The 27517-nt window shown below is 36.8% G+C and overlaps 1 pseudogene; it reads left to right on the top strand.

The window, feature by feature from the left end:
* The window catches only part of LOC121295927, an 84648-nt pseudogene that overhangs the window by 34848 nt on the left and 22283 nt on the right, over positions 1–27517 (top strand).

Genomic DNA, 27517 nt, shown 5'->3' with positions numbered 1-27517 from the left:
TTCTTGGAACTATTAATATAGATTACAGAATGGCCAATCAGAACAGCCGTTTGGTGTTATGTATGCAATGGCACATTGATTCATAATTATAGTATTTGTTTAATGCAGGTAGAAGCATGAGGACGGAGTTAGGACCGAGTGGGCAGAAAGCTTCAAGAAAGGTAGCTTGTGGGCCATGCAGCTAAAACTGCATTACAAACTGGTAAGCCAATAATGCCTGGTTTCTCATTGAGCTCAGTGCATGAAAGGCTATAGAAGGGAAGAATGTAGTAAACACTGACCCAGGAAACTGTATTTCAGTGAAATTGAGCATGATTATTGAAGAACTAAAGCTTTAAAGATGAGAACTCCAGCAATATCTGCGGAATTCAATTAGACCTAGATGTGAAGGCCCTGCATGGCATATAAAACTGTCACTTCAGGTAGGAGTATATATGGCACGGACAGCAGGTTCTGTCTTATTGCCAGCAGATTTTGGATAATTGTCAGGCTGTGAATCTGTCTTATGGAAAGCCTAGGCTGTTTCAACAGCTGTGAGCTGTCTTGATTCAGCCAGCTTTTGAGCGTTGCTCAAATCCAAGGACTGAGGAGAAATGTGGGTTTCATTAGAGTAACCATGGAACAATTTGTGGTTTGACCTGGGGTTAGCTGTAGGCCTTGGCTTTCACAGGTATCGTTATTATGGGGGTGGATGAGGGGGTGGATCTTTTCAGCTCAAGGCATGAGAATGTTCTGTAAAAAAAAAAATGACAATCACATAAATATAAAAAGAATGCTTTAATTCGCACCATTATCTTACACTGCTGTTACGTTCCACTCTTTGAGCGCTGTATGCTTCACTCGCAAATAAAAAGGAATTCAAGCACCCATTTCCCATTTATTGCAAACAAATGTTTCTCATATAAGATGCAGAATACTATAATTAGAAAGAGTTTGGCTGTTTTTTGGCTTTTTTTTTTTTTTTTTTTTACACAGTGGAAACATTTTTGTGCAACCCTGGCATTGGCTGAAGTCTGGTCCCCTGTTCTCTTCCCAATGGCTCTTACAGCTGTACAGCTAATCTGTTCCAAGCACAAAAGTTAACACCTTAGCAGTAAGAAAAGAATGGGCTGCTACTTCAGGTCACAGCTAGTAAAGATGACTTAAAGCTGTTAATTAAATGTGTTGTGTTAATGTTTACAAGAATTAACCGATTGCTCTGCTAATTAAACCAAGATATTGTATGCTTGAAGATTTGTGTCTAAATCTGATGTTTGTCTATCACAGATCAATTTCCTCATGTCCATTTTAGATGAGCAGCAGTGCTTTATAAAGGTTTATAATTCCTGTGTGAACTCACACTGTTGGCTGTTCAGTTGATTTAAATGGTGCCAGACCTAAATACCAACACCATTTAAAATAATTGAATGGTTAATGTTTGCTTTACTAACAGAACTTCATCACAGTAATATCAACTCAGCACAGTTTTAATTAACTACAAAGATAGTTCAAGTATGCAGATTGAGTATAATATAAAATAAGTACAATGCACTAGATTCTCAAAGCTTTTTCCTTCAGATTATCATTTGCAAGATTTTTTTTTTCCCATAAAGGAAAAATGCACCCAATAAAGTTACCAACCCAGAAATAAACATTTAATTTGGGGGCCTGGAAATAGTCTTCATTTCCCTTTCTCATTTTAGAATTGCAACTGGTGTTTTTCCTTTAAAAAAGAAGTAGCACTAATGACAGTTTAAAGGAAATGGCTTTAAGAATCTGGCACAGTGTTCTGCTTTAATATTTAGCATGTACTATTGCATTTACTCACTGATTATTGCCTGGTGTGAATCCATGGTTATGGTAGCAAAGGGAAGCTGTGCATAAACTATGTCAAAGATTGTCTACGCTTTAGAACCACAGCTGATACATTTTGTATATTGTTTGTCAGCAGGTGAATCTATGCACAAATGGAACAATATCAAACCCTAAAATTAAATTTGCACAGTTTGCAGGATATAAACAGGAAAATATTACTCGCTAGTACTATATTATAATCAAAATATGGTATGTAACTGTGGCAAAGTGGTAAGTGGTACATGCAGGTGCAGTGTAGTAATCCAACAATGAAGAGGCAGACAACAAAGTACAGGTGAAAATTAGTTCTGTTTATTTTATTCCAGGGGTCTGATGACCAAACAGAAAACAAATAGGAGAGCTGGCAATAGACAGTGATGTGTATTGCATAGGGATTTATGAAGGGTTGCAGCCCTGTAAACAATAACAAAGTCCAAACACAAAGACGGTCACCTTTCCCAGTGAGTGCTGCACTGTGGGTGGTGAAAGTACAATTTATCTGTGAACATTTAGTGCTCTGTTGTCTGGGTTTTGAGCTGGCTGTGAGCGACAGCTCCAGATCGTGTTAGCCGTCTAGTCTGACAAATAAGACAAACAGTAGACTTTAGACAGACAGACAAGACAAACAAAAACACTCTCTGTTAATTTCTCCTTTTGGTCATAGCATAACCATTACAAGGAACAGATCACCTCACTACGTCTCCTTTTTATACCATCAACCATGACACTTTGGTTAACGAGCACATCCGCTCCTCCAATCCACGGATGCCACGGCGTTAACCTTACAGGTCAATGGTTTAGTGTACTGTAGCCCCACCCCCTTTCTAGATGGCTGACTCCCTGGGAATGAATTGTCGGGCCAACTAGTCCCTTTACACAGTGTCCACATCATTCGATCTCTGTCACAGTAACATATTTAAACATTGTCAGGGGCTCAGTGACTCAATACTTGGTCTTAAAGTTAACACAGTAACAATCACCCATTGTTTATTCATATCCTGATCAATCACACATCTCTTTCTAGGCAGACGTGGGTATAATTGAAGGGAAACTAGCTTATATTTATTCTAGTATTTTTAAAAAAGCAATCTGATATGGTCCCATGTGTCAGGTTATGCAGAATTACTTAGATCAACAGAATCTGAAAAAGGAGGCATGGAAAACATCACTTTGAGCGACTCAATGTGTCAACAAAGAAATATATGTTATTACAAACATTTGTCTTTGTCATACAGTGCCTGCCCTGTTTTCTGTACAGAAGCAAGTTGACACTGGTTAATATCAGTAATTTAACAGTTCTATGGTACAGGAAGTGTCCTGATTTGTGCAATAACCTGAATCACTTCCATTACTCAAAACATCAAGAAACATGGAGCCTGATCAGAGCCTTTTACTTTTCTGCTTCTGTTCAATTTGCGAACTCTGGTTAAAGCAAGCAGACCATGTTTTGTCTGCTTTGCATGACAGGAATGCATTAAACCGTGAATAGGATTATGAAATTTGAAAAAAAAATGTTATGAACCAGAAACTTCAAACATTGATACAAATTGCAACACATTTGTATCCCTGCGTTGCCCATGTGATGCATTGCCTGCAATTTGCCCATAGGAAAGAAGAGGCCAGTAAAATGACTGCATTTAACTGTATATGGAAAATACTATGACGAAATATTTAATAGGAAATCAATTGTCCTACATTGCACACTGTGTTGCGATGTGAGTTTTAGCGATAAAACACAATCTTTTTTACTAGAGTGTAGAGGGAGGATAGTACTTTCTACTGAAGAATCCCATAAGGCGAAAGCTTATGAAGAGGCATATTTATTTTTTTTGACTTTGTTTGGAGTTACAATAAAATGGTGATCTTTATTTGTAACACCTAGATTGTGCTATCTTCTGTAATCAAGAAGTTAACTGTTAGGACCTTTACACTATGACTTATTTAAGGTGGTATTGCAAAATAATGTTGTACGTTTTAGTAGTGGAAAACATGCTTTTATTTCCTTCAGTCGTTTACCAATACACAGAACCCACCTACCAAGGGCCGTGTGCAATCCACAGAAATTACACTGAAGCTGCAGAATGCCAAGAAAAAGAAAAAAAAAAAGATTGACAGAATGTAGGCTATGTGCCACTTGTTAACAATCACTGTATGGCAAAACAGAATCAGTTACACTGATACCCTCAACAGCTCTGTCTAGCTGCACTGTAATATGAAATGAACTGGTGTTAACATGACTTGTTATGCAGGAACAGCTTGCAATCACAGAGTGCTGTTTCACAAAGAAAACCCTGATCTTCCATAGAACGAGAACATTGCATTCTGATGACAGAGGCTGCAAAGTGACTCCTTCCTAACAAGCAATAATTGTGCAAATTAAGCATTGTTAATTATGTGGAGTAATCCTAATTTGTCCCTGGATCTCGATTTGCAGACAGGACATGTCATTGCCCTATAGAGATACAGCACTAATGAGTACAAGCAGGAAGAATTGGACTGTGCTTCACCAATAGGGTCTTCTTTGTTTCCAGCTAGCTGTCCAAATTAAAGCGCATGGTTTATTAAGGGGGTTGGGGGTTATATAGCAGGTTGAGAGCGAGTATCCAAGTTTGCTCAGTAACCTACAACCCTGAAAAAAAGTTTTATATATCCGTAGAACAAAGATGCAGAACATTTGGAAAAGGTGGGAATTTTGCCTGCAGACGACGGTACACTTATGATGCCGATTTTCACCACGTTGATTTGAAGAAAAAAAAAACCCGGAAAACAGAAATGTTTCCCTGGTTGATTTTCTTACTTCTGCCTCCCATTTGCATTATAAATAATAATAATAGACCTGAACTCTAATGCAGCGCTTTTTTTTTCTTCTTTCTTTCTTCGGGCTACTATCAAGACCCTCCCCCCCTCGTACAGCAGATAGAGAAAGTCAGAATATTCCAGTTCAGTTAGTCTGAAATGGCTACATCACTTCGTAGGTCTGTTTTTCAGTTGTACTGCAAGTTAAGATTTTTTTTCCCACTCGTTTCTCTGTTTAATTGTCTCAGCGCTGAACTACAGATTGTTTAAAAACCTTGTTAGTGGAGCTGCTGCCAAAATCTACATCTATGCTCCAAAACAATTGGTTACCATGGAAAGCAGATCTTGTGGGATGATCTGTAATTTGTTTGTCAAATTGTTCTCTCCTCAGTTGCCATACTGCAGTCAATATGGCATTTGTCATTTTCCGACTGGTATAAAATGAGAGCCATTTAAGTTCAGTGTGAGTGATCAGCAAGCTTCAAGGAAAGACAAAGCTTGCATGCCCGCAGAACAACCAAAGGTAATGTAAACAAACTAGGTTGCCAACCATGGCTGGTGCAGTCCTAACGACTTCTTTGAACTCTGCTTCATTTGGAAGAATGTAGTAAACCGAGAGCAGAGAGGTATCCTGACTGACTTAAATCTCCCGTTCATCACTACAGCCATTCCAAGAGAATTGAGGAAAGCATGATCTTAGTGGATAATCTGAGGGCCAGAAACCAAGAATAAGTTCCAAGCTTCAGAATACAGTGACTGTCTAATTCCCGCCTGGTTACAAAATTAATGCTAAACAAGACCCTAGTGTAAAAACTAGATGTAATTTTAGCTGACCTATTTTGGCAATAAACATATACAGAAATAGATGCTGAAAAAGGCTGCAGAATCCTTTTAATACTAAGTGAGTGCTGTTTTTATTGCTTTCAAAGGGTAAGTATGAAGTCAGGTCATATGTTCCATTCGGTGCGCTGTTCCAAAAATATCGTTTTACTTTACTGCTGGGTAATATTAATGCCAATCATGTTTGGGAACGGTGCTTTTTATAAGAGAGGGGCTGCTCACACTGATCCTTAAATTGGCCTAGGAGAGAACACCTTTAAAACATCTCTCATGCCTGGATTTTCTTTACTGTGTTGTTATCAGTTCCAGATGTGCAGGATGAGAGAAACGGTGACTGTTTTGACTCAGGTAATGAAATATGTTACTTTGAATTCCTCAGGCATAACTTTGGGGTATTGTCTGTCCGAGCTGGTTGCAAAAGGTGACGAGCTGGGTGCCTCGTAAATAAAACGCCGCCCTTAATTTCATTAATAAATTATGTTGTCGTCATTTGCCAACCACTGTGCTGTATTTTATTCCTAAAAATAATTTCTGTAAGTGGGTGCTGTGGAACAAAATTGTACAAAACACAATTAAAACCTACGGCTGGTCACAGATACTGATTACCACTAATCTTGTGCTACCTTACTGTGCTTAAGGTAGCATTAGGTAGTCCCAATTGGGTTTGTGAAACTAGGTATTTGAGTTTAAACTTAAACTGCCAGGACAGGCTGATAACGTTTTGAAAGTAAACTTCTGTCGGAAATGTATATAAAAAACAGACGTTTGCCCTCTATACATAACAAGGATTTGAACTGCAGCTGTACCAAAGCAAGCTAATCTGGTATTAGACTAGGTATTTCAAGGCTAGTGCTAATCAGGCTGTGAAACCAGTATTCGCTGACAGAGATTTTCTGTTTAATATTCCCCAGTGAGGGATTATTGAGAACCACATTGAATGGTTGTGATTAGTAGGAATGAAATATGTAGGGATATTATGGCTAAATTTGCTGTTTAACTGTTCGTGCAAAAGACTGGTTTACTAGTTTAAGGATGTGGTATATATCATTTGTGTATTACTTCTTTCAATATAAGACACTAGATTGTCTTTAGGAAAAGTTGGAAGAAGAACATACAGTAATGCTGAATGAAGTGCTATTCACATACTTGTCTCAAAGCCTTTGGAAGAGATTTTGTTTTATGTATAATAACAAACTGTTACCAAGAAAGAAAACACAGTTTCAGTAAGCTGAAATGGAGCTGACATAGGGATTAAATGGTATTTACAAAATACCAAATAACAAAAACTGTGATGATTGCTGGCTGCATGAAATGGCCAAAAAACATCCGATACCTTTTATTAAAGTTTTCATTTGTTTTTGTTGTTTGGTGTTTTGAAAAAATGCTGCAAAGGATTGCGTTGCCATGAATAAAATCTAATCTCAGGGTAAGATAACTTTTTTCCATCTTACGACATTTCCCTTTCTGCGGGGTCCAGCATCAGCCAGGTTTGACAGCTGGGAGAAGTGGTGTCTCTGAGGTTAAACAATTAGTCTGTGTCTGACAATGGATACTGGGCTGAGACCTCCTGGATCTTGATCTTCTGCCCTCAACTTTACACCAGACCCCCTCACAAAGAATCATGTTAGCAGTCAAATCGTTTGGCTGACAAGCCACCCACCCCTCTACCTCCCAACCAGGATACATTATTTGCAGATATCTGGCTACAGTTATCTCTAATCTATTTCAGTCTAATCTCAAAACAGCTCTTAAGGAATGTTAGTTTCTTCAGGAAATTGAGTTCTCCTCTTGTTATGGCTGGTATAGAGTTTCAGGTGGGCTTATGTTGACATCATTTGAAGGTTATCCAAGTTTCGCATCAGTATTTCAGGAAGTTCTACATCTTTAAGCAATGAAGGAATTCATCCTGCAAACTGCTCAATTGTGTTGATCTACTTTGATGCAGTAGGTTTATTTTTTTTTCAGATTTGTACCACAAAGAATATGTGAACTGCCCTTGACTAGCTAAACTCTGAAAGGACCTATCAAGTTTCCTGACCACACAAGAGGCCACACATACCTGAAAATTGGATTGTTTTTATTTGTTAGTTTTACATATTACACAGCAGTATATCCATGTTCGGTAAATTGAGTTATATATATATATATATATATATATATATATATATATATATATATATATATATATATATATATATATATATATCCCATAGAGTGATGCTGAAACCCAGGTACACCGCCTCCAGCTCTGTGCATTAACAGGACTTGTTCTGTATTGAAGGTAACTGGGACCTTGTTTTCGCCACCATTGTCCTGCAGACGCCTGAGGGTTCCGTGGCTTCTTTCTGTCAGAGAGTTTGAAGTAGGGATAGGGCAGGCAGGGAGATGTGCGTAAATCCTCGCGTTGCAATATAAATAAAGAATTTAAAAACCAAAGACTCGGTGTGTCATTCATTATAAAACACAAAGCTGCATAGTGTCACCTAAGACTATGCAAACATGACTTCATATGAGTAAGACAATGATTGCAAACTTGTCCGGGTGGTGATGTTGAAACACGCCTGTTTCCACAATCACAAAACCTCAGAAAACTTTACAGTGCAGATTTTGTGGCTGAGCTTCTCTAAATAACATGTCCAATGCAAATTCAAGAGTAAGAAACTTTGCATATTCAAAGCATTGTTCACAGCCCGGAGGCAGGAGTCTGATATTTTATTTAGGTTTGGGCACACCATATAAACACTGGTGTAAGGTTACAAGCAATTTTATTGCTATGCTTGTTTTTTTTGTTTTTTTTTTAAGCTAAAAAGAAAGAAATTAGTCATTTGAAAACACAAAAGTTAATAACACGTTTGTTTGTGAGGACCATTGGATAATGGTCTCCGTAAAGGTTTTCAACTGCAATCATTATTTACAATTTCATGTTCATTTTTACTGTAAAAGATCATTTGTTGTCTGTTTAGTGCATTCTTTCATAGTTTTTCAATAGTTCTGTTCTTTCTACTCGTTGACGATCAACAGCTCTGGGCAAAGATTTTATATAAAATGAACTATTTTATAGAATAAACTACTTTCGAAATATATATATATATATATATATATATATATATATATATATATATATATATATATATATATATATATATATATCGCTGTGTTGTTTTCCATATACTGACAAAAATGGAAAACTCTGACATTTCGAAATTATAATCTTCCACTATTATGAATTTGGTAGACTTTTGTAATATTACTGTGTAGTTTCTTTGATTACATGATGTTAAATAACATAATAAAATATCGAAATTATGTTCATATAGTTTTTTTTTTGTTTGTTTTTTTAATGATGTCTCAATCCTAAAATTATAGGTGATGGAAAACCATTAGCTATAGCTGTACTTTACGTTACTCCAACCAAAAGTAGCTTAACTGTAGCGGAAGACACTTGCTGTTCCCTTGAACCCTACACACTTCTTCATTACTCTGTCCGCCAAAAAAATGAAATTTCAGTATGCAGCATGCAGTTATAAATATACACCTTGCAACTCCGGGATAGCCGAGAACACAATTTAAAGCTGTCTTCATAAGTACGTTAAAACTATCGTAAAACTATTTTAATGGGTATGAAATAAGAGGTATCTATTGTATTCTTCGTGTTGTCCAGATTCACGTTGTGTCATTTGAACTGTTTCAGTCGTCACATCCTGGTGACTTTTTAAAATTCGAAAGTATCCCAGTATCCTCAGTTTACAGAATCGTCAATAAACTCTACAGCAGGTGTACCAGAGTGTAACTATTAACCTGGCCCCTGCAACTCAGAGTGTAACTATTAACCTGGCCCTTGCAACACTGTCCCTGCAACACTGTCCCTTGTAGGTGTAGGAAATACCACACTTGCTCTATCACTAACAGACTCTTTGAGTAACATTAGGCGAATCTAAACAACAAAGTATGTTAGGCTTCATTTGAAGCAAATAAAAAGAGAACAGAAATCCCTTTTGCCAGGAAAGACCAGCTTGTTACTGTGTTAGTAGCAACTACACTTATAACTGTGAGTGGTGTGTCACACTCCATGGCATGTATAGATAAAACATTTTTAAAAGTTTAGTGAAAGCTCTATCTAATCAGATTGAAAGATGCCAACAAAAACAGTTTGAATCAAGAGGTTGCTTTCCAGAGCACCTCTGCCACTTTGACCTTAAGTGAACCCTTTCTCTAGGGGATTTTTTGTTATAAAGGAAAGGCAGAACTTGGCAACTCCTCCAGTATAAATAAGAAAGAAATATTCTTCTTAAATGTAAGCAAAATCAGTGAGAGAAAGCCACCTTTTCAAACTGAGGACCGCGGTCTGGCTCCATCCACAGCGTGCAGGGCTCCATGCCTGCTAGTCACCTATAAGCAGATGTGTTCCGGAAGTGCTGCGCATTCACATAAACACAGAAAAGGAAAGTAAATGAAAAGCAGTGAGCTGGCGTGCAACAAGATTGCTGCCAGCTGGGGCAGAATGTGGATTCCTTCTGTTTACTGCTTCGTGAGGGTCTGCCTGTTCTGCTCTCCTTCTGCACTGCAAACAGTTGCAGGTTTCAATCAAACAAAATGAAGATATGCTCAGTTCCAGCCAGGCAAACACACTTACTGAAACAGAGTTTTATAGGATAGTCAGGTTTGGGTAAATCCATGTGCAGACCAGGGAAGGGGTGGCCAGCGACTGTGTCTTTCCATTTCAGGTTTAATCGGTATGATTAAAGGCTGTTCAGTGGTTCAGTTGATCAAATGCCATAATTGTGAACAGGGTAGGCATAAAAACCTAAAATTAAAGTGTATGTGCAGCCTACCTCTGGTCAAGGGTGGACAGTGGTTCATAGCTACACATCTTTCAGTAGCTTATATGGGTTTAATGTACCAATGAATCAAATTCCTTCAAGCAAGAACCTGTTTAACTCCATCATAGCCTGTCCGGAACATCAAACACGTATTTAACCTAAAGTATTTGTCCTTTTAATGTTACCCTCCTCCCCAGTTTTATTGATCACTAAATGAAATATATAGTAAAGCGACCAGAGAAAGATCAGGCTTATACATTTAAGGGTAGCAGTATTCCGATCCGCTGCTGTGGATATCATTAAAATAGAACATGTAATCAATGCGTGATCTAGGTCAGGTAACCATGAGTCCTGCCAGCTCAAGCAGTAGGAAACCTTTTTTTTAATGATTTTTTAGTGAATGTATTTTTTTTTTTTCTGTATTTTTTGGTATTTGGTAATCCTTGTGGCTGCCTTTTTTATTGATTGTTTTTTTTTTTTTTTTAACTGCATTTAAGAGTTGAGTTTAAACAACACTTGCTTGGAGTTCTGCCTCCATTGTATTGACAAAGTAATCAAAAGTATTTAGTTTTTGAGAAGACATGGCATCAAGTAGTGGTGGGATGGGATAAGGGCTTACTAAGCCCTGTTTTTGATCAGATTGTAAGTTTTCAGGCTATTGCCATATAATTCCCATTAACACGTGGGCCAAATCAAGATGTAGCCAAGCAGATTGATGGTGAACATCTTGTTTTACTTAACTTTAGTTGGCTGCATACAGAATCTCGATTACTGTACGCTGCCAGCACAGGAACAGATGTGTGGGCGTAGTTGTAACAATCCAGCCTGAAAGGAACAAAATAATGTAAGTGTGCATTTTGATTTGTGCTAAACTACTCTATCAAACTAAATAGGCATTGCTACTGCTGGCAACTTGGGTTTTGAAGGTAGGCATTAAATGTGTTTTAATCGCAAGACCAAAAAGGATTACTTCTAGACAGCATAGTTTTTTAACCAGGTTCCAATGAAGGTAACACGTAAAGTGAAAAAAAAAAAAACTATAATCTTGCCGTAGTTGTACAACGTTGTCTCTGAAGTATATTTTATTTTTGGTTTTATTGAACATCATTATAAGACTTCATATTGAACATCAATATATCAAATCATGTAGTATAATATTACGTCATGTTTTATATATATATATATTATATATATTATATATATATATTAAATTCATGACTGGAAAGCAAAACTCCAGTTTCAAGCGGGTCGTGGTGGATCAAGCCTGCAGAGTTGTGAGAAGACTTTGTCATTTGTCATTTAACAGTAGACAAGACACACCTGCTTCCTCAGTTTGCCTAGAACAATCAACTGCAGGTCACTTCTGCCATAGGAAAGGTTACCAGTGAATCATTTTAGCTTTATAGATGGTTGTTTAAATTCTCCAAGGGGCCAGTCATTCAGCAGGTGCAGTGACCTGAAACAGGCCAGAGAGACCATAAGATTAAATGAATATGTTATCCACAAAGCTGGGGGCAGTTTCCACCTGAGCAGATGAGCGCGCCAGGCAAAATCCTGAACACATCATTGGAATCAATAAACACAGTGGGAATTTCTTTCTCCTAATACCGGTGTGTTTGCTTGAGGCATTTTTCTAATGTGAACCATAAAATAATTTCATTAAATTAAAACATATTCATGTTTAAGTACATTATTTGCTTTGATATGTACTTTTTTTTTACCTGGAAATGTTTACTACTGGCTTATCACAATCTTTCCTTGAGTACAGCAATACCAGTGTCGTTGTGTTCTAGATGACTCATCTAATTCATCTTTTGCACAAGGGAAGAATGTTTATTCTTTAATGTGTTTTAAGATGTCCCAACATTTTAGATTAGTTTGAGTTTATTCACTTTGTGCCCACAGGGCCAGTTCAGGTGCATCTCAATTGTGCTTCACTGAGACAAAGAGAGACCTAAGTAGACCATACTAAAAAATAAACAATACAACAATTATTATACATCCAAAGTAAAAGCAATAAAAATGCACGCACACACATACATACATACAATACACATACATATATTAAAAGATAAAGACATTTATCTTTATTAGAGGAGGCAGGTCCAGTGGTTAAAGTCCAGGGCTTGTAACCAGAAGGTGTCCAGTTCAAATCCCACCTCTGACCATGAGCAAGTCACTTAACCTCCTTGTGCTCTGTCCTGCGGATGAGATGTTAAATCAGTGTCCCATTATAAGTGACTCCGCATATAATGCACAATTCACAGCCTGGCTCTGTAAAGCGCTTTGTGATGATGGTCCACTATGAAAGGCGCTATGTAAAAATAAAGGTATTATTATATTATATTTATTTATATATTTATATTTATATATTACTTTTCCTGATGATCATTCCACATTACATTAAACTGCTGCAAACCGTCCAATCAATAAAACAGAAGTCTCCACGTTGCCTTATTAAAAGACTGCATGGCAGTTGATCAAGTGTTAGATTTCGACTAGATTTCGACTTGCAGCCTGCCAGCAATAATCAAATGAAATCATTTCTATTCATTACAAGGGCTTAAGGGCAAATATATATTTGAAAAGGATTTTACATTCCCTTCCATTTTTTATGACATTTTCAATCATTATAAGTAAAGTGCTGTTGCCCAAATATTGAGTTGTATAGTTTTTTTTTTTTTTTTTTTTTTTATCAACTTCATCATTCTGCTAATCGCCGTGGCAACGGTAGGGTCCCTTTTGCTGCATAAAAAGCCCATAGAAAGATAACCAAAAATAAATAAATAAATAAAAATAAAGTAATTTGAAGCTACTTGCTCTTTAATATTAAATCCTATTTTGTTGTGTTACAAACAGTTGCCCGTCTCAATCTGAATTGGCTTCAAAGTGAACAAGGAAACAAATGAAAAAGTCAGGCTAATTACTCATCATTTCTGATACTTCCCAGAAATATAAGGTGATGGCTTTTTTTATTTACATTTCATGAGACTGAGTGAGGAAAATGCAGTTCCCTTTTTTGTCAAATAGATTTATAGTTGGATTGTAGTTCTTGTTTGTAGTTTCTCGTTCGTTTGTGGAGGTAGGTGAGGTGGGGAATTAATCATTTACATGAATCCTTTCACCCAAACCCCTTTTCTCCTTTATCCTACCAGCTTACATTCAAATGCATTTTTAGTTGTGAATTTTTAAGATGCCAAATTAAATGCTCTATGCACCAGTGGCAGGTATAAAACAAATATTTGGAGCTTTTTTTAACAGTATTTAATGTGATGTTTCTTGATTTTTAAACTCATGCAAATGTAATGAAGACTTGCAATGACAATTAAGGCAATTTATTATTTATGGCAAAATAGCTGAAAGAGTTAAATAGTTGTCATAAATGCATATCTGTAACTAAAAGCTTAAAACTAAAATTTGGGTTATTTTTCATAACTACACAAGTTAACAAGTAATCTGCAGTCCCAATCTGTTTTTGAGTTCTGAAGTTACTGTAGATTTTATTTTGACTTGCAAATGCTTGAGAGACATTGCCCTTTCAGGTCCCTCCAGGTCATACCACTGTAATTAATTTTAAATTATCACTGCAGTTGCTTTCTCCCCTAATGACTTGGCTCTTTAACATTTGTACTTATCAAGATAGTTTCCTGTCTTAAATAATAATTAAAAGAGCAAGGGTGCCACCTCGTTACTCTACTGTGGAACCACTTTCATTAGAAACCTTCTTGCCCCTCAAAACCAGTTTACCATTTGTCATTCTTCAAGTAGCGGTAGAGACTTATCATGTATAAGTCCTTTATAGCTCGATAGAAAATGAAAAAGATCATCTTGCAACATCTACAGAGCTAATATTTTCAACACGGATAAAAAAAAGCTACTAAAACGCTGAATGGAGAGTTGCCCATTCATATTTATGCAGACGGCTTTTTTTAATGTTGAGCCCTTTGTTCAAGCAATGTTATATACAGAAGGAAGAGGCTGCCTTCTTTCATTAGAAATGCTGGCAGGGTAAGGACTGAGAATTCAGATGCCTGTTTTTGCAGAATACCCTTATGGCTAGGATATCCCGTGAGCAACGTAGGTGTCCTGTTAGCTTGTCACCACCAAAGTCCCTGATAATAGAGTTACTTGTGCTGTAAACTCGTATTTGTGAATCCTACTGACTTGCTAACTGTGAGAAACTATTCGCCTAAGCCCCTTAAACTTCTTGGACTATTTTAAGCGGTGTCTTTCAATGGCGTGTAAGACGTGCCTAAAGATTCTACTTAAACACTTTTGAGGCATTCAGAAGTTGGCAGGTATGTCAGCTGCGCTTGCTGGCAAGCTTGTTGTCTGACTTGCGCTACAGTACTGTAGGTCTTCTTGGAATCCTGTGTCTGTGGGATTGAAACGCACAGCGGGAAGGTTGCCAGTGGCTTTTTTTCTTTATCAGTTTTAAGAATAGATTTGGAAACTGGAGATCCTTGAATACCACTCCATTCAGAAAGGCTTGACTTACCGTGCATGCTCACAAAATGTAAAAACAGTTTCTTTTCCCAATTGCTGTTGCCAAAAATATCATGGTAATCCTATTTATTTGTGAGGGGAGCTGTAGAATTGTTGGTGGTACTGTAAGAATAGCGTAGAAATTATAACCTAGTTTCTTAATGGCGTTCTTATACCTGACTGTGTTTCTTTACTTGTCATACTTGTTTTGATATCTTGAGAAATGCATATTCAATTGCAGTGATTAACCCTGCTAAAAAAGCAGATGATGCAATCTAGTTGGAGTCCCTGTCTCTTTATAATGCTTTAAAGTATTTAGCTGGAGCTTTTCCCAGTGGGGTGTAGGCTGATTAAATAAACGCCTTCTGAACAGCTTGTCCAGTTTTTGGATTGACACCTGCAATGTACATATCATTGGCATGAATAGATGTGTGTATTTACAATGTGCAATGTATTTTATTTCAGTACATTTTTTGTTTAATCATCATGGTACCATGTACAAGTGATTGTACCTTCAGTATATTTCCCTTAACCCATTGCAATGTGAATGTGTTCTCGTGGTATTCTGCATGCAATGAGCGAAGCTGGCACTGTCTTTGAATTTATACCTTTCTTTATAAGCTTAGGATATAGATCTGATTTAAATTGATGCTAAATATTGTCTTGGGCGTGAATGAGAATCTACATTTTTATAATATGTGTTCTCATATTCTCTTTCGCTATTAACAATTGTAACTAACCCAGCAAAAATAAAGTAATTTTGCAACCACTTCTGAAAGCTGAATTTGTCAATTGAGGTGGTTTAAAAAACAACCACAAAGGGTTACAGCTGTAATTTCTGTTCCCTCTCAAACTGTGATGCTGCATAGAGATTTTCCATTTACTGACTTCGTGTGCATGCATATTCATTGTTGGCAAGTAGACTACCCTGCGGGGGGGTTACCAGATGTGACCTGAATCCATTGATTTGGTTGCTATTGAAAATGTAGTGATACCAACTGTTTCTGTTTAGATACTTTTATGTCTACATTCTCTTTTTACAGTCAAAACAAACTGGTACTTGTCACAGGAGCTATAACCCAGCTTTGTTCAAACACATCATATGAAGTGGGGTCTATTTCACTTATCTAACAAGTGGTAGATGTAAATACTGTAGCTATTGGGTGATTAAAAATAGAGCTCTTTGTCTATTAGGGAAATATTATTATTCCTATTACTATTCTTGGAAAACCCAGATTTTAAAGTGCAGGGAGTGTTTTTATTTTTTTACTTCAGGTCGTCATTAGCATAGTTTTGTTTTTTCAGGAAAGACACATGCGATAAAGTTACAGAACCGGGACAACTGAATTTTAATTTAGGTACTTGTAAGTAGTATTTATTACAATTTTTTTTGAATAGCTTGGTGAATTATTTGCAGAAAACCAAAATCTACTATAAATGGACAGAGTAAAAAACCTGTCCATTTGCATTTAAAAGCATCATCCATATGTTTAAACATTTCGTATGCTATACAGTGGTGCCAAGAATTAGGGCCCCTGTGATAAGGTGTTGTGGGTAATCCGCTGACAGATATGGATAGACATGGAAGTGATGTTGAAGATTTCGCTCAGGGTTTATTTATAATAAATCAAAAACGCATCCACGTGGCTATCAGCAATGATATATCACGGGCGACTATACAACAGGTGTACAGAAAATGAAATACAAAAAAGGCAGAAAAAAGATGTTAAGTATATTTTGGAATTATTTAGTTTGCTTAGTTTACCGGAAAAAAAAAAAAAAAACGGTCTGTTCCGCTCCACGAGGGCGTGTCGGCAGCTCCCTTATGAAGTGAGACGCTCGGCCGGGACACCCCCGCCAGCCGGTCAAGGAACCGGAACCGTTAAATCCTCAGACAGGGCGTCCTACTCCTTTATAACTATTTACAATAATAAAAGAAAAACGAGCAAAATACAAATGCAACTATATACTTTACACACACACACACACACACACACACACACACTTCAGGGCCTTAGTCCTGACACAGGCCCATTCACAGCTTTCTTTGACAGTTTATTTCAGTTAGTTTGAAAGCAAATTTGAGTGCTTGAAATGAGCACTCTCTTAGAGTTGGATTGGTGTGTGCAAACCGCGTTTGTTTTGTTTTTTCTAGTGTCATTTTAAAATCCAGTTCAGCAAAAAGTGGAAGTGAATGTTCTATCGCAGGGACAAAGCATTTGAAGGTCCGATTTGCTTGAACACCTGTATCATTTAAAAAAAAAAATCTACATTTTTAATCACCTTATCTCTGTGTGCAGAAAGGTTTGGGGTACTTTCCCTATTTGATTTTTCTGCCTGACAGAGGAGAGAAAAGAAGCACTTTCTGAAAGCTTCTCTTTTCGGTGCCTATCCTTTTAAATTAGATAGCTTAACCCAGAAGTTTTTTTTTTCTTCTAAATTGGACTGGCACCAACACTTTTGCCACTCTCTAATTTAAAACAGTTTTGTATAGCTAATGCATAGCTGAGTCGTGGCCTTTTAGAAGAAAAGAAAAATGAAATCATATCCGTTTTCTCCATTGGTTTGCTGTGCCATGGTTGGTTAGGAGATGATTGAAAAGCTGATAAATGTGAACAGAGCTCTGTAACCTTGTTATTTTTGATTGGGTATGCAGTAAAGAGTTCCAGAAAAACTGCCCCTTAGGGTATAAACACTCATTAATTTCAACAGCAGTGTTCTGGCGTTTACTGCAGTTCAGAAAATTGCTTTATTATTTCTTTGTTTGCTCAACCTTATCCATTCAGGTTTTTTTTTCCAATGTTCTGATTCCAGGCTATAACTGATAAACTGATAAAATGAAGCTGGTGTTTATCCTTTAAGCATTGAAAGAACACATGAGAACCCCTTTTTTGTGTTCACATACAGTATCCCTGTTCGTGGTCCATCTGTGTCTTATTTGAATTGTCCTCAGGATACCACAGCTCATCAAAACCAAAAGTTTTCAAATGGTATAAAAATAAAAGCTGCAATAAACACAGACTTGCAAAAAAGAACAGAAGGGAATAGATAAACACTGAAAAACAGCCTTTGTGTTATGTGCTGACTAAGGCATTTGGCTATTGAATTGAGTCCTGAACTTTAGGGTTTAGAAATATGGTAATATGCAGGTGGACTTGATTAAAATCCTGCAGAGAAAAATATGTGCCGTAGCTTAGCCTTGACAAATAGCTCTTTGTGACAACATGTTTCTAAAATGAAAAACATTTTAATTAACTTTAACACAGCATGATATGTGATCATGACAACTTGTCTCATATACATTTTAGTGATAAAGACAAATGATTGTGTGTCAACAGAGAAATCAAGGACATCAATTCCTTAATTTATTTGTGTATTAATCAGCCCAGACTTAAAACTGATCTACTGATCTAAACTAATAGAAACCAAAGCCTGAATACTGAATATGTCCACTGAAAATATATTTTGGATAAATGTTGCTATTTAAATTTTATTTTACCTCCATTTTGTCAGTTTTTCCATGTTTTCTTGTACATGTAGCTAGCAGAAAGTATATAGTGACAAAGAGACTCCTAATACACAATGTAACATTAAGAGCACAAGCTAAAGGGCTAGTCACACTATAGCGTTTATTTGCTGTGTTTTCTAGGGTAAAAAATTAAACCTGTGGAATTGAATACTACCTTTCACACTTGAGCGTAATCGCTGTGGGGGAAAAGAAGTGAACCATCACCCTGTCCTGCTAAATCTGGATATAATCTGAAGGCAATGTGGATCAGATGCAAGCAGCATACCACACAACCATAGCATACAGCTACAGGATGGGTATCTCAACTGTGCATGGAATATATTTAATAATGGGCTGTGGTATCTCATGGCATGTACTTTCTAGATGCTACACCTGGACATTTAACAAAAGCCTGCAGTTAAAACAGCGTGTTTATTTTAACATACCAAACGTAGTGCTTACCTGGAATTCCCAAACTTATATTTTCTCATAATTTCTGTTTGTATTCTTTATCGAGATATTTCTTGTGCTGCTTATCATAAAGAACAAGATCACTGCTGTAATCAGATGTTCCCCCATCTTGCCTGTCTGTTTGCAAGTTTGACTACAAAAATAGCAGCGAAAATTTGTTTTTATTAACACGCCTGTACTTATAAAGGTGGGAAACTGAGCATTTTTACCTGATCCAAGGTAATACCTTGACCTGAATGAGGTTTGCTCTTTGGCAATCTTTATGCATTGTTGAGGTGAAAAGGGGCCACCAGTTCAAAATTGGACTTAAGCCCTGGTTCTAAAGGTCATTATCAGGAAATTTAAATACAGTAGAAGCCCTTTCTTCCCTTTCAGGTGAAAAAATGCTGAGAGACCTATTGTAATAAGATATTAGGTTGGATAAAGGGTGTTCACCAACTGGACCTTTAGTTACCTGATTGACAGCCAGTATAGAAGAGCCAGAACCAGTGGGGCAGTGTATGTACCTAAAGAGAGCGGTTTGAGATCTAGCACTGTCGTTAACCGTCATAACTCCAATGCATTATATAAACGCCTTCAATGACAGCTCACCAAACCTAATCGTTCCTTTCAAACTCTTTTGCCAGTTTGAATTCCAACTGATAGGTCAAAGTTCGTGTATGAAAAGCATTAGCAACTTTTTAAAACAAACGTACTGTGACGATTGGGAGAGTAAAGGCAATCTATTGTATGAAAGCCTGGTGTAGTCATGCAGCACAGAAATAACAGTGTTGATTGCAACGGCTCCGCTGAATCCATTTACATTAGTCAAGGATAAATAAGCAGTAGCCAGAGGTTTTCAGAACTGCAGTTGGTAGGTACGAGGTGGTATTCTGGCTTTTTGTTAGACTGATCCCTCCAGTAAGCACCTTTAATTCTCCAAAGGCATTATTGGCCCCAGTGACTCATTATATCTAAGACCCATCTTGACACATTTTTTAGGTCAAGTGTTTTGGACCATCAATATTCGGGAAAGTTTTGGGTGATCAGTTTTATTCACTCTCACTCTCAGGTGTCGCTGTATAAGAGTATTTTCTGATACTGTATTGTTTGCTTGTTGTTGTCAGAGCTTGTCTGCACACTGTATATTGAACATTGAACTGGAGAGTGAAAAGGGGGTTGATATTAACACTAGACGCGATGAGAAGCTTGGCTTTTGTCAAAAATGATTTTTTTATTTTTAAGGTGTTTAAAAGCTACAACATATACCTTATGGAAACGAAGGGATAATTAAATTCTTACCTAAGTTTAACTCCCACAATGGGGACTGTACACAACAACACAATCAAGGTTACATTTTTGTAAAGCTACTCCCTGACAGCAGATTCTTCCTCTGAAACTTTCTGAAACCGCTCTTGGGTTGTGCTGAGTGAAAGACTTGCTGCTGCTCCATTGTGCTCTTGCTGAATAGTCCTTTGGCTTGCGAAAAGGTTGGAAGGGCGATTCTCTCTGCTTTACATTACAAGAGCTTGGCATTCCTGAAACGGGTAGGTTTAAATAATGGAGTACTGCAAGGACTGAATTTTCTTGAATTTTTTTTGTATTTCTTTTTGCCATCGGAACAAAGTGATGTTGGCCCATTGAATCTTCCTATAAATGCAGCTCAATGAAACCCCTCTTCATCTATCCTTTTCTTGCAAGGTTATTGTGCTTTATCAAAAGTTTTCTCAGAAACCTTTGTACCTGCTTCACAAGAATGATCTGGGGTCAATTAAAAAGGTCTTCGCGTCATATGCTAATGCCAAAGTCTGCCCAGATACTGAGACGCATCAGGGAGTGACATATCAAGTGGTGTATATACCATGGGTGCTGTAACTATAATCATTTTAGTTTGTTTGCTTGTCTGGAAGCAGCTTCTATATAATATATGCTGTATGTTTTTCTGTATGCATCAGCATTGGGTGGGATATATACTTTTTACACTTCTATAGTAATAGCTTCTATAGCAAGACAGACAGTTTATGTTGGTAAGGATTTCTCATGGTTGCTCGCCAGTGTCAATAGTCCTTTTAAAGTCTGCAGGCATGGAGGTACAACAGAAAAAAGTGCCTTGTTTTCCCCAGTGGTCCACCTAGGAATGTCTCTACTGTGCAAACCGTAGAGTGGGTCATGCAGCTAGGAGCTCGCTGGATTAAATCCCAGATGCACTGAGTTGCCGATCATAGCGATAGGCCATTGGGGCCAGGTGGAGGCTTGTCTGGCTGGGCTTCAGCACCAGGGTTTTGTAAAATTTGTTTGGCTTAATAGCGGTAGTGCCGTATCCTGTTGATCCTCAGTCCTCCTGATCGATAAGTAGGACGTTTGAATTTGTTTTCTCTTTCTCTTTTTTGTGTGTTATAACAAAGCCATACCATTGCTTTCTCTCACAATAGAGGAGGGACTGAAAGCAATTTTCTATTTCCCAATTATATTATTATTTAACAACCGGAAGCTCAATACAGACAAATCCAGGACAAGTAGATTGTATAAAGAAAGAGAACAAAACATTTCTGTAGCATATTATTTTTACCTTTAGACAACTGTCAGGAATACTGCTCATAACTAGATCATTTCACATTATAATAAATCATTAAGAAATTATATACATAATTTGAATGTTATTTTAACATTCAAATTTTATATATATTAATTTCCATCGTTCTGCACTTACTAAAAAAAAAACAAGTGTATAGACAATAAAAAATAGGACTAGAAATAATTATTTCAAACATTTTGCAGTTGCACATAGGCTGACTTACATGCTTTTTATGTTCTGTGGGCTTTTATGTTTTCCACATTTAAAGGGGTTTTAATGTCACCCAAGTTTAAAAAAGCTGTACAATAATCTCAATTTTGTGTTTAAATTGAATTATAAATGAATTATTTTAACATTCAAATTAGCATGAATGTGCATTAAATGAATGCGTTTACAATGTAAAGGATGAATCAACCTGAAAAAAAGAAAAACACATTGCGATTTTGATTATAAAACAAAGATTGTATAAAGAATACACTGTAAATGCAAAACTATTATTCAGATTTTGTATGGTCATGGTGCACAATAAGATTTTCCCCCCCCCATATTCTATGTATTAGGATTGCAGAATCTTGTTGAACTCCTTTTTCCTCCCTCTTCAAGATAATTTTACCTGACAATTGTCACTCTGTTCAGATCACTCTCTGTCTGCCTTTTCAATTTAGAGACAGTCTGTAGATCTTTATCAGGTTCATCTCTCTACACACATCATCATACGTAGTCCCTTTGATGACAGAGGCCACTGTAATAATTATTGCCAGAAGTTGCACCATATTACCCAATGAAATCTTTCAATTTTTTTTTTATCTTGGCTCATTTGAAATGTTTTGCCAAATTCTCTGAAGAAACAACAGAATGTACAAAATGAAGACATGCAATCTGATACCAGGTCCATATATCACTATGTTTTTGTTTCTAGTATGTGACACATCAAACGGCCCCTAACTAATTTGAAACAAGATTAAACATGATCTCGTGAAGAATAAATATTCTAGAATCAGACATATTTTTAACAGGACACTCATGCTACAGACTCATAAAATGGTCTACATCATTTTGGCCAGGACTCTCTGATCCATCAGGTTGGGGTGGGCGAGAGATATAAGAATACTTGAAAAAAGAAAACATCATCCCTCAGTGATGGTTTTATTGACGGGCCGTGGTTTGTAATACCAAGACCAGGTGTTTCCGCAAAGGAATTCAAATCTGGATTTGAAAAGGCTGGTGTGACCTCCTTCAGAGATGATGAATAATGTTGATCAAGAGATGAAGCATTTTAAAAAGTCTGTTTTCATAGCGTGGGATGTATTACTTCGAACACAGCCAAATTATGTTATCTAAATCGTATGAGGGCGATCCAGAACTATTACTTAGTTACTTCCTTGTGCAGTTTTATTTTGTGTTTGTATTTACGTTTTCAAATGAAACTTTGTCTGGTTAAAATTGTTGTAAATATGTAGGTATTGTACATGATGTAATTTGTGCTATCTTACAAATTCCAGTAGTGGTCAGTACTGAGGCCGGTTCTTGAGGTAAAACATTGGACTGCTATCTACAGTAAAAATGACTTTGACATTGATGTTTCTGTAGACCGGTGCTATAGGGTTTTACTTTGTCATTGGTTTCTTTCAGTCTTTCAACACTGCAGTTCACTCTATTCAAAACTGCAGGGTGTTAACGCAGGTCACTGTCTCAAAACAGCAGTAAACTAACTTTGTGCATGCAAATATATGTAAAAGCCCAATTTGTATAGTATAAGACAGTGAGAGTCAGTGATACGGTCTAATCAGTTATCTTTGTGTAAAATGATTTAGCTCTGAAAGAGTTAATTGCCAGCTTCCTCAAGAAACCCTGAAATGTTCCAATTCCCATGTACCGTTCAGTCAAGGGCAAAACCCCCAGTTGAAAACAAGTATGGGTCCAAATTTCCATTGCAAAACAGTTAAAGAATGATGGTAAGTAATACCAATTAATAATGATGAACACGTTTAAGTTAACATTATATCTTTATAGCCCCCAAATCCAATGGTTCCCACCTTGTGCTCCCACATTTGTCACAGAATGAATGTGCCTGTACACCACGCTGAATCTTGAAAGTAGCATTCTGCTCTTGGTTAAACAAGACCAACGGGTGTAAGTCATCTAAAAGCTCAGTTTAAGATTTATTTGTTTAATTTTATTTTTATTGCAAGTTTGCCAAAAAAATACTCCAGCTTAGCCAAGGCTACAGCGAACCTCCTCAGTAGCAGATGAAATCTGCTTCAATGCCTTGAACTGTGAGACTCAAATACATTTGGATAGGTTTCACCTGAAAAAAAGAAGTTGGCAGGAGACCTTTTGATATGGAATTACCTCAAAGCAAACAAAGATGTCATTGTAACAAGCTGTCTCAAGCTCTGGAGAATCTTGTTGCGTTACTTACCCAATAAGTCTGAGATTTCGTTAATCAGAATCAGAATGAATTGACTGAATTATTTGCTTTATTAGAAAGTCCATCCATGGATTTCATATGTTTTTCTTTTCTGTAGACTGCAATGTGCTACGCTATATTTTTCCGGAAACCAGCTACTTACGCTTTAAGAAAGTGATAAACTATGCCTTGTTTTGCATGTCAATTTCTAATTCCAGGATTTCAGAGTGATATAAAGAGATACTGTAGAAACACAATTAAGATTTGCATTAGCATAGCAGGTTACAAAATCATGTGTGCAGGAAGGCACTTTTATGATTTAGGCCTATCAAAGTACACAGCACTGCCAGTCATTATATGTTTTGACAGTAAACATGTTCAGCAAATATATACTGTATTTGATGGGACAATGTATGTTGGTAACGAATAAGGAATTGGTTCTGGGTTAATAGAATTTACAACACTACCACTTGCATCTACTGTAGGTGTCTGCCAGACTCCTTCTAACTCTGTGAAATGCTGCGTGTCTTGACATGCAATATACATGTGTTTCCCAAGTTATTAAGGGCTTGTTTCTCCTTTAAATGTTAGATTGTAACTGCTTGATCTGACGATAAAAAGGAGGTAAATCCAATGACAGGCGGATACTTGATGACTCTAGCAAATACAAGTCCCGTCTTGATGGAGATCGTGTTTTATAGCAGAGCTTATATGAAGAGAAGCACCTGGCTTTAGCAGACAAAATGGGAGTTAAATAGACAATAGGCTGCATTTACAGGATGAAGTCCATTGAGTTTGGGTTTACTGTGACTTTCTGGGTTGTGTCACTCAATTTTCGGTAGTGCTATTATGAGGTAGTTTTATTACAGCAAAATGTACATGTGAAGTCTATGGCAGGACAAGTGATACAAAGGTCTTGTACCAAGAAAGAGCCACTTACTGTACTTGCAAATTGTTGGTAACTCAAGATGATTTCAGTTGAATTGTTACATACAATATGGACTGAAAAAACAACCACAGCTGCCAGAAAATTCAAAAATTGCAAACAATTCAGCAACTTGCTGAAATGTAGGTTGCATTGTGTTCTCCAAGTGTTGTTTTTACCAAAATGCAAAGTGTCCTTGGAATGGTGGATTGCCTTCATTTTTTTCTTTTAAACAGGTGTTAATGTAATTGAGTATGAAAAAAACTTGCTGGGTGACAGGATAATGACATTTTGCTCTAAGCCATTGTTTAGCATACGGGTTTGGGTGGATTTTTACCTTGCAGTGGCCAGTAACCCCAATGACACTAAATAAGTAATAAAGCCTAGCTAAAAAAATTCACTGACTGAAACAGGTTTTACCTCGACTTTTCTACTGTCCTTTAAGAATTCAGTTGATACCTGTTAAGCCATTCATGTATCTCAATTACAACTAAGAAACACGTTAATAGTAAAATTGATTTAATATGTTTTTTTTTTTGCTGTGTAACAACTAAATTGGCTTTTAAATTGGCCAAGCCTTATTTTTTGATTAACAATTAGAACATGCAAACAAGACTGCAACATGTTAATAAGCGACTCATCTTTATTAAAGCTGTAATGAAAAATAAAGTATTTTATGCTGGACACACTTTATTACAATGTTGACTGTATTTACATTAATAAAGAGGAGTGGGTTCTGCTTTGAAATGAAAAAGTAAGACTTACTATTTAAAAGCCCATTTAGTTGTTTCACAGAAAACTCCCGTATATGAAATCATTTTTACAATTAGCACGTTTGAGATACACAAACGGCTTAATGGGTATCAATTGAATTTTTAAAGGAGAGTAGAAAAGTCAGCAAAAAAAAATAGAAAATCAAAAACCCTAAATATAATATTGTAGGGTTTTTGTGCTATATATATTTTGCAGTTTTCTGGAATACCAGAACATCTGGCTAATGTAAAACAAACAAAGGAAGTAGGAAAAAGCCAGATGAATCTTTTTATATGAGGTAGTCATTCCATTATATCATTACATCATAAAAAAAAATGTCCAACAGCACTGACTGGGTCCAATTAACGTTCTTGAAGTTGTTCCATTATCAAAGAATTTTACTAGCAGTAGTTTCTTTTAGCATTGCTACTCATGCAGTGTCAAAAGCAGGGGTATTCTCTTACAGAGTGCAATTCTGTCTTTAGGTCAAATGCTATCAAATTGACTTGTTTTGAGAAAATGCAGAAATGCAGCTGCTATTTATTTATTGCATGACATTGATCTTGAATGCGGTTGTTTGGTCATCAGAGAAGTCAGTATCTGTTCATATACGTCTCCAGCATAATGACAATGAAGATGACACAGACCGCACAAGGAAGTAACCACAAGTAATGAGTTTATTATTCAAACTGCTCCATAATGCTTTGATCTGATCACTCAGCTGTAATGAGTATCGCTCTTCCCTCCCCTCCAGGTCTTTACCTCCCATGGGCCCACTGTCATCATGCCTAGCTGGTTCTGTGCCAGGGACTGGTTTGACTAAGTTGGCAGGTTTAACGAGGGCGGCAAGGTAAGAACTTTTTTCTGTGTTGTAAATTACCTCTGCCTTGGTGATGTGATGCCAGTGATAAAGTAATGAAATGGCTGTTGTTGTCTCGGTGTCTTCATGTATAAAGAGTCCTGGCCACCTACCTCATGGGTGAAACCCCCAGACGATGGACAACCAGATTCAACATTGACTGTTCATTATGGCAGCTGTTTGTCATAACAAGTGATTCCTTCCTTATGATGGCCCTTGTAGTCCTTGAGTCTTAATTCTCATCTGGTGCTTGCACCTGTAGATTTCATTGCTCTGGGGTGTGTTGGTAATCCACAAAACCACCAAGTGGCCAATATTTTTTCATAGACACCATGTTTGCTACTAATACAACTTCTAGAATTATTTTCAGTCTTTGGGAAAAGGTACTATGATATTCTGTCAATACTTTTGGAGATTACAGAGTAATATTTAGTGCAGTTCTTTTTTTCTGTGAAATATTTAGACCTTTACATAGTCTGAACAACTGGCGTCTAACCCATGGGGCAGAAGGGACACATGCCCCCCCCCCCCCCCCCCACACACACTTTATATATATTTAGCCCCACCCCCTCACTTTTTTCATTCATTATTTATGACTTATACTTTGTTGTGTTGGGCATTCGTTTGCTTTAAAATCTTTAAAATAAAATATATAAAATGGAAAAGTATTCAGAGGATGGGCCACATTTATAAACAATCACAATAAATTCTCCCTACATGTAGGAACACACTGGTTTTACCCAAGGTCTGCACCGTGGCTAATGTTAGCTAACAGTAAGAAAAGACGCGGTTAAGTGAATGTGAACTTGGCAGGCGGTCAGTGAGACAACTGCACAAGATATTAATACTTAAATATAAGCAGATATTTTTTATTTATTACTCGCAAAAATAGCTGAAAGAAGAGAGAGTATAAGACCATTATTAAAAGAAAAAAGGTAAGGAAGAGAGAGTATCAGACAGGTATTTAAAATGAAATAATGTTGGGTTTTAGAATTAAAAATGAGGGTAATGTTGCCACAGGGCCGTGAACAAGTTACTCCCATCAACATCTTTTATTTTTAACAGACTAAGCAGTAGTAAATATATCAAAAAAGTGGCATTTTACAATCACACAAGCCTGATTTTACTTTAGTGGCTACAATTGTTATTTCGTAAAAAATGTGTAACTTAGTTGTTCTTTTCTGATGTTAATGTTCAGCTTTCATATCGAAACGTGTGTACTTACTAATAATTTAAGCTCACATTCTTTTAATAATAAACATT

The sequence above is a fragment of the Polyodon spathula genome, chromosome 20 (assembly GCF_017654505.1).
Source record: "Polyodon spathula isolate WHYD16114869_AA chromosome 20, ASM1765450v1, whole genome shotgun sequence".
Lineage (NCBI taxonomy): Eukaryota > Metazoa > Chordata > Actinopteri > Acipenseriformes > Polyodontidae > Polyodon > Polyodon spathula.
This window is presented reverse-complemented; position numbering and strand designations above follow the sequence as displayed.